Source organism: Cryptomeria japonica, chromosome 4 (assembly GCF_030272615.1).
Source record: "Cryptomeria japonica chromosome 4, Sugi_1.0, whole genome shotgun sequence".
NCBI classification, from domain to species: Eukaryota; Viridiplantae; Streptophyta; class Pinopsida; order Cupressales; family Cupressaceae; genus Cryptomeria; species Cryptomeria japonica.
This window is the reverse complement of record NC_081408.1, coordinates 605,997,797-606,006,061: the sequence shown is the minus strand read 5'-3', so window position 1 is coordinate 606,006,061 and position 8,265 is coordinate 605,997,797. Positions and strand designations below refer to the sequence as shown.

The window sequence follows — 8,265 nt, the reverse complement described above, 5'->3', positions numbered from 1 at the left end:
TATCTTTATCTATTGAAGAAACATCCGTATCGGTTTTCACATTTGAATGTCAAAAGATGTTGCCCAAAAGCTTATTTTCACACTGTTCATTCCACACTAATAGGTTTTTTTTACTTACTGTCATGATATCTTCCTGAGGCAGGTGTCTTAAATGGTGATTAATCTTCCTATTTTCAGTCAATCAGATTGTTGGATTTGTAACATAATTTTGTAATGGATTATCTAGCATGAGGAAGTTGTATATTTTATAGGGATTATTTTAGTGCCAGGTGTTTTGTCTGCCTGTCATTGGCTTTGCAGGAGACTTGCAGGAGTGCCAAAATCAAGACAAGTGTCAAAATAAAGACAAGAGAATGCACCATTTTCAATAAGAGGGTTGCCAAAACATGGACGCATCTATTCTAGTTTCAAAACGGCAGTACAGATTGACTTAGTCATGCATTTTACACTGTCGATTTTTCAATAAACGGCTGCAATTGACTAACACGTCGCTATCATGCTGTACGAATGGTCTGTTTTGGAGCTAGAATAGCTTCAGCCCCAAAATGCAGCTATTCTGGTTCTTGGAGCGAGAATAGCTTCAGCCCCAAAATGCAGCTATTCTGGTTCTAAAATGACAGTACGATGTGCATAACATGTAAGTTAGTCGCAAATTTTATGCTGTAAATTTTACAAACAACGGTTACATTGACTAACATGTCAATAACATGATATACAATTTGACCATTTTGGAGCCAGAATAGCTGGGGAAAACAGGATTCCCAGTGCTCAGTCCTGGGGATGGATCACGGTAGACTGAAGGTTGAGAGGAACAGTTGGCGATAATGGAATGATTTGTTTAGCATGCTGTTGAGAGGTGGACTTTTGCGGGAGAGTGTAGGGCGTGGATTTGAGTGATACTGGTAATAAAAAAGGCAGAGGGGTGAAAAAACATTTCATTTGTAAGCCTTCCGGAGGAGCATGTTGGTGGGTGGATTTGTCGTGTAAGTCCGTTTCTTTCCCCGAATCTCATGACTGTACTCGCGCTAGGGTTTATTATACCAGTTTATTGGCGTTCTTGTTTTTATCTCGCGCTAGGGTTTATACCAGCTCATTGTTGTTCTTGTTTTTATCTTTGTCAAAGGCAATGTAATCGTTTCTTGTCAGAGATTCATCCGTTGATTGTGGCAGTTCTAACCCCTCCGTTTATGCTTTGATGGTTGTCCGTATCCTGTTCTAAAGCTCCCATTTTGGGACAGACAGAGAGGATGCTAGTAAAAATTGTGGAATTTGGCTTTAGAACTGCCAATCGCATTTGCTTGATAGTTTTTAAAGCCTTAAAAACATCATCCATTTTTTTGCATATCCTGCAATCATGGCATTCCATGAGTTCACATTTCTTAGAGGCATTCTGTCAAACAAAGCAAGTGCCTTGTCTAATGCTTCCACATGTTGCGTGCCTGTCTACAAGAGCATTTCAAACTATCATTTCTATCGAAAATCCCTCTTCCATCATACTCTGATGGATGTCTATACCGTGTTTCAAAGCTCTCCCATGCTAGCAAACACAGGGAGGATCTTGGTAAAGGTTCTGGAATTTGGCTTTACACTTCCAATTATACTTGGCTGAAAGTTTCTAAAGCCTTTTCAACAAATCCGTTTTGTGCATATCCTGCAGTCATTCCATTCCATCAGGTGACATCTCTTAGAGGTATTATGTCAAACAGTTGACATGCCTTGTCTGTGGTTCCAAATTTTGCATGCATGTCTACCAAGGCAGTGGTAACTGAGCTTTGATGGATGTTTGTACCTATTCCAAAGCTCCTAATTAAGGACGAGAACGGAGGATGCTGGCAAACATTGTCAAGTCTGACTTTACATATGCCAAATATATTTGGTTGAAGAACAGGACATACCCCTCAAACTCTTTTTTATAGGTTCCATCTGACATGTTTTTTACTCCTGACACACAAGAATGCTCATTGACACTATTGTAACAACGTTGTATACAGCTTTTAATTGGAAAAGAATGCTAAAGACAGACAATGTATATGCAACAATTATGAGGAAAATGAGCAATGATAAGTACCATTTTTAACTTACAATGAATTAAGATTTTATTGATATTAACTGCAAGCACATATTTCTAGAATCTTGTGGCCTTTGTCTAGAACATATTGCTAAAGATGGACAGGGCATTTGCAAACTATTGGTTGTAAATCATAACTGCATTAATTAATTAAGAGTGCTTATTATCTTACATACCAAGCATTCTCCCAATGTTTCACAGATAGTTTATTATTTTGAGTAAAAATTAATTACAAATGATATATCACTAACGTCTAGTCTAGAATCTTCAAAGGATTATCAATTAAAGACAAAATCTTTTCCGTTAAAACCCCCCAACACAATTGTTAAAAGCAACCTAAATCCATAAAGATACAAAACCAATAGGTTCAATCTAACTTAAACATCTTAATAACTGCATTTCATATTTAAGTAAACTTCAGCATTACCCTTTGCATGTAGTGTTAGAATATTCTTTTTCACTTAATTTTTATGTTCAACAAAAAAATGCATGCCCAGTGAAAACATTATTATTGACCTAAATATCTTTTCAGCTTATGCAGTAGAGTATAAACTCATCAGTTTCAATCTTCAAAAAATGTATAGACTCGTCAACAAATTTTCATAGTTAAAAAAGTTGCAGAGTTGTGTTATGCATAGAAATAGAAAGCCCAAATACAAGAAAGATCATTTTTCTACAAATATCACCAAACACACAAATATACATTCCAATTTATTACAAAATGCATCGACATTTCATATAGGGGAAAATAATTCAATATAGAACCCAACTAATTGCTCGTCAAATGTGCAAAAGACAGAAAAGAAAATATGAGATGGCAATGCAGTGCCACTTACAGAAACTTGCAACATGTGAAATAAATACTATGTTGCAGAAACCCCTTCAAGTTATAGTCCTGCAAGAAAACATCCTTCGGAATATAGCCACACTGTTATGCACCTGAAATTGAAATAATGACTACAAAATATTCTTACATATGTTCATAGCAACCACAGCAGTGCAAAAAAGAAATCGGAAACAGAAAAGTATTCCGACAACTAAAAACCTTAATCACAATTCTGCCCACTGTCATATGATTCCAAATTACTGTATTGACATCTAGAACTTGACAAGTAGGAATATTTATGGCACTGTATGGGAAACTGATAATATAGTAGTAACTGACATGAATAAGAGTAAATATGTAGAGCCACTAATACTGGCTGCATCATAAAAGGTAGTTTTGGACTTGGCTGACGTGCTTCAGACATGCAAAATAAAAATCTGATTGTTTCCATTATCATTTTATTTATTTTAACATAATTGAACTAATCAAATTAGACTTTATCCAGCTACATAATCATAGAAGTATTTGGGTCATGCACCCATAGAAAAATAGGATTTTTTTTGTTATTACCGTGGTGCAATGTATGCCCTAGTTCAAGAGTGTTGCTTGTGCTCTTGGGTATGTCAATCTCTCTATAGATTTGATTAGGGGTGTTTCAACAACAGTTATACCAATGATTGTGTCTTAACCAATAACTATTTGTAACTCAAATAACTTTTCTGTTGTTGGGATAAGGCACTGATTTTGTCACAGTTTCCCTTTGTATTAAGCAAGCATTGTACTGAACAATGCCTATGCAATAAAAGCATCGTTAGATATATTATCCACATACTATTCATGATCACTCCAATATGCTTGCATTCTTTGAATCTTAGTTGTGTGTATTATTGTTTGTAGCCAATTGCCCTTCATTCTCCATCACAGTATAAGTTTGATCTCCCTGTTGAAAAGCAATAATCACAATTTGCCCTGTTGAAAAGTAATCATCATAATTTGCAGACCATAGTTTCATCTGGTAGATCTTAGGATTTGCTTTAGTTGGGGTTGGCAGAGCCCGCCCACCAAACTAGTACTGATGGAAATACTCAAAAAATTGCAGAAGCTCAAAGTCACATATTAAGTTTTACTTGTTAAAAAAGTTTCTAGTTAATCCCATTATGCTATACCACCAGCCTTAGAATAAGAATAGTTAAGAGCTTACTGGGACAGCTGATGCTTTGCAAAAGTATTCCCAAGCATTTGACCATTTGTTGATCATCATCTGTTCCTTGTACTGATAACAAAGTTTCAGGGCCGAGACATGAAGAAAAGGAAAGGCCTTAGAATATCTCTCGATGTCAATTTCTGCACTCAAAGGAACGCCATCAAACCAAGCTACATATGCATCCCAATCCGTCCGAAACTTTTCTGCTATGCATGCAACAGCATAATGTCCTCTCCAAACACTCTGAGAATGTTGAAAAGAAGCTGTTTTGGGTTCAAATATTATAATCATTGTAAAAAGAAAAGTTTATTAACATATAAATAACTTGTCAGGAAAAATGAAAGTGACAAAAAAGGATTTAATTGGCTATAGATATCTTTGATACCAAGTCAAAAAAATATTAAAAAGAAATATTTTTCTGCACAGAAGACAAGACCAATACCATATTGTAACATGTCAATTTACAGCAAGACCAATACATTATGATGGAAATTACAACATAATTCTATAAAATATTTTAGTAATATGTCAATTTTTGCAGATACATATACAAGTTTGTAACTTTGTTGCTTGACTGGGGGCTACTCAATTTTTTTAATCTCAAATCAAGGTTAACACTTCAATCTTGATTGCAACTTCAACTTATAACATTCCGAATAAATAGATGTAGAACTCCCTTCACCTCTGATCTTCCAATCTTGCATATAGTGGTGGAGTGCCCATTTTCCAATGTACACGCGACAAGGTTACAGGTATCACATCTTGAGCATGAAAAATTTCACAGATGAAAACAGCTCAGACTATCTGACAGTTGTCTAACCTTTCAATAAATTTGCTTGCAACATAATTAACGACAAAACTAGACCTTTTCAGTCTTGGAGTATTAGTAATGCAATACCACAAAATCTTATTCCAAATTAGCTTTAATAAGAATAACCTGATCTTGTGCACTTTTGCAGGTGATTGAAAACATGAATACCAGTCAGGTCACATCATTTGGTTCGATGTCTTCTAAAGAATAACGTGAACCAAAAGAGAGTAGAGTATATAGACAATATGAACAAACTCCTTGCCCACACAAAACTGCCACAAGCATTTCAATTGAATACCAATCTTGATTCTTTGCGTACCTCTAAATGTTCTTCTTTTTCAGATAATCACGGACATCCATCTCACAGACAAGGATCTTCACAGCCTACGGGAGAAAATTAGAAAATGGTGAGACAAGTCAATACATTTGGTTTAGCTGGTTAACTAATACTTCTCCATTTTGCATAAATTTGCTATCATTGCATAATTACGAATGTTTTAACTTTGTAGATGCCTCAACAACATGTAAAGCCCGAGGCAAGAGACCACTTCTTCACAAGAGCAGATAACAAAATGGTAAAACATGTCTACTATACTAAATAAATGGAAAATTATACCATATTTTGATTAAGTCCATGAGTTACAATGTTTGATTTTCTTTGTTATAGGCAAATGGACAACGTCAAATGAAAAAGCATACCCTCTTGCAGCCTGAATACACAAAGAAACCAAACTAAATAAAGGTATCAATATGTCTTCCTGCCTATGTAATGTGCATATTAAATTGTGATGGTAGGAGGGTTGTGCAGTTTTATTGCAGTATGGTAGTGGGCAGAGTTTGTGTCAACAAGATTGTCAAGCAACGAGCAATGACATTTGTTGCAACAAATTTCATAAGGAGGTAAGTGAACATTATTTGCCTTAAGTGTGCTAATAACCTGCAAATTAAATGCAGTTGTAATGCATTGTATGAAGTGCTCAAAGAGTTGGATGGTTATGTAATACAAAAATCTTAGAGTAATAAAGATTTCAAAGTTTGTTTGGACGTTGCATTTGATCAACATTTGCAAATGTATTTTTGTGCATTCATTATTGAGCTCTTGCACAAAGGTAGATTGTGCATTCATTATTGAGCTCTTGCACAAAGGTAGATTGTGTATTACGTATTAAATGTGTATTTCTTGGATCACCCCTTACAATGTTTTTGAAAAAAGTTAGCAGCATGTCTTCTTTTGAAAATATTTGTTGTAAAATTGCACATATTTCTATTTTGTTTGGAATAACAATAGGTACAAAAATAATTGTTACTGCATAGTAGAGGTATGTTAACTAAAAATGATTACGAAAATAATATGAAAATGGTTAGAAATGTACAGTGGTCATGTCTTCTTGTAGATTGATATCTTTGACATGCACTTCAAGTTGAGTTTTGTTGAAATAGTATCTTGTGTCAATCACTTTAAAGGAGCCAACTGAGTAACTGCAGTCTACTTTTATCAGTTGAGATATAGTCAAGTTCAAAGTTAACTTGTGTTGGTTGCAAATAGGTGGCACACTTTCAATGATACTTTTTGTAGTCAAGACAATGTAACAATCTATCTTTCCTTGTTCAGTGTTGTGTTTTGTTCTTGATTGAGAAATTGGTTATGTGAATGCTAGAGCCAATGGTGATATAGGACACGGAAATGTCTATTAAATTGTTGTCATTTGTCCATTGGAGCCCACGATGTCTACATGCATAATTTCTATTTGTTTTTTGTAAATTGGTGTATTTGTTGAATGTAAGTCCATAGATGACAAGTATATCACCTTGAAACCCTCAAATATAGATCCAATTCTTCAAGGTGCTATTCTTGTCATCTATGGACCTACATCCAACAGATACAGTAATGTACAAAATATACAAAAATTATCCATGGGGAACTTGTAGATTCCAAAGGATAAATGACCATAACCATGAATATTAGCAACAACTTAATAAACACTTTCCTGCCTAGTATCACCATTGGGTCCAACATTCGGATAACCAATTTTTCAATAAAAAACAAAACACAATACAAAAAGAAGGACACAAATTGTTGCATTGTTTTAATTGCAAAAAGTATCATTGAAAGTGTGCCATGTGTTTGCAACCAACACAAGTTAACTCCCAACTTGACCATTTCTTAACTAATAGAAGTTGATTGCAATTACTCAATTGGCTCCTTCGGAACAATGACAAATTACTGTGTTAACAAAACTTAACTTAAAGTGCATGCCAAAAATGACGATCTGCAAAAAGACATAGTTATTGTACATTTTCAATCTTTTGCATATGATTTTCATATTCATATTTAGTTAACATACTACTATGCACTAACAACTATTTTTGCAGGTTGCTATCTCGAATAACAACACAAAATTGTATGCAATTTTATAACAAATGCTTTCGAAAGTAAACATGTTAGTGATTCTTTTAAAAAACGTTGTAAGGAGTGGTCCAAGAGGTAGCCATTTCATATGTAATAAACAATCTACCTTGGTACAAGACCTCAAAGGTGAATGTACAAAGACACATTTGCAAACGTTAGCCAAATGCAATGTCCAGGCAAGCTTTTAAATCTTTATTATTTTAACTTAAGATTTTCCTATTGCATATTACATCCAAATCTTTGACCACTTCATACGATCCATTACAATTGCATTTAATTTGCAGGTTATTGGCACACTTAATGCAAAGAATGTTCACTCACCTCATGAGATTTGTTGTAGTAAATGTCACCATTCGTTTGACAATCTTGTTGACCCAAACACTACCCACTACTTGTATTGCAATAGAGCTATACAACCATCTTATCATTATAATGTAATATGCACACTACATAGATAAGAAAACAATATTGATTTTTTGCCTACAAAAAGAACTTCTTGCCCAAAATTTTCTAAAAATTGTAGAGATTTCATAGGAAGAATACAAGCAAGACATTTCACTATAGTATTCATGTGTAAATTCTAGATTTATAGCTTATTCACACTGGTTGTGAACAACACTTTTGTTCAAATTGTTAAACACTAAGTATACATAATTGTGAATAACTTTGTATTGCCTAAACTAAACATGCTCATGGTTTTGTATAATTAGAACATGGTCATCTTTTCATATTCTGAATGTATTCATCATTTGAATGAAACAATAGGGAAATTTGTCTTACATAACAATATAAACATTTGAGCCTATTTGCTTAAGTTCTATAAGTTCTATCTAATCTACTCTATATTCAAGCCTATTTGCTTATGTTTTACACAATATGTTTTAAAGTTTTAATTGTTAGATATTAAACATTCAATATGTTTATGCCTATTTGCTTATGTTTTAGG

At 34.1% G+C, this 8,265-nt stretch overlaps 1 long non-coding RNA gene across 2 annotated transcripts; it reads left to right on the top strand.

The window, feature by feature from the left end:
* Window positions 1-505: 505 nt before the first annotated feature.
* On the top strand, window positions 506-7,989 carry LOC131061097 (uncharacterized). Of its 2 annotated transcripts, XR_009372360.1 has the most exons (5): window positions 506-637; window positions 739-983; window positions 5,058-5,316; window positions 5,419-5,484; window positions 5,577-7,989. It is a non-coding gene; the product is annotated as an uncharacterized LOC131061097 (long non-coding RNA). The 2 variants fall into 2 exon arrangements; XR_009110493.2 differs by lacking the exon at window positions 506-637 and having other exon boundaries at window positions 654-983.
* Window positions 7,990-8,265: the final 276 nt, after the last annotated feature.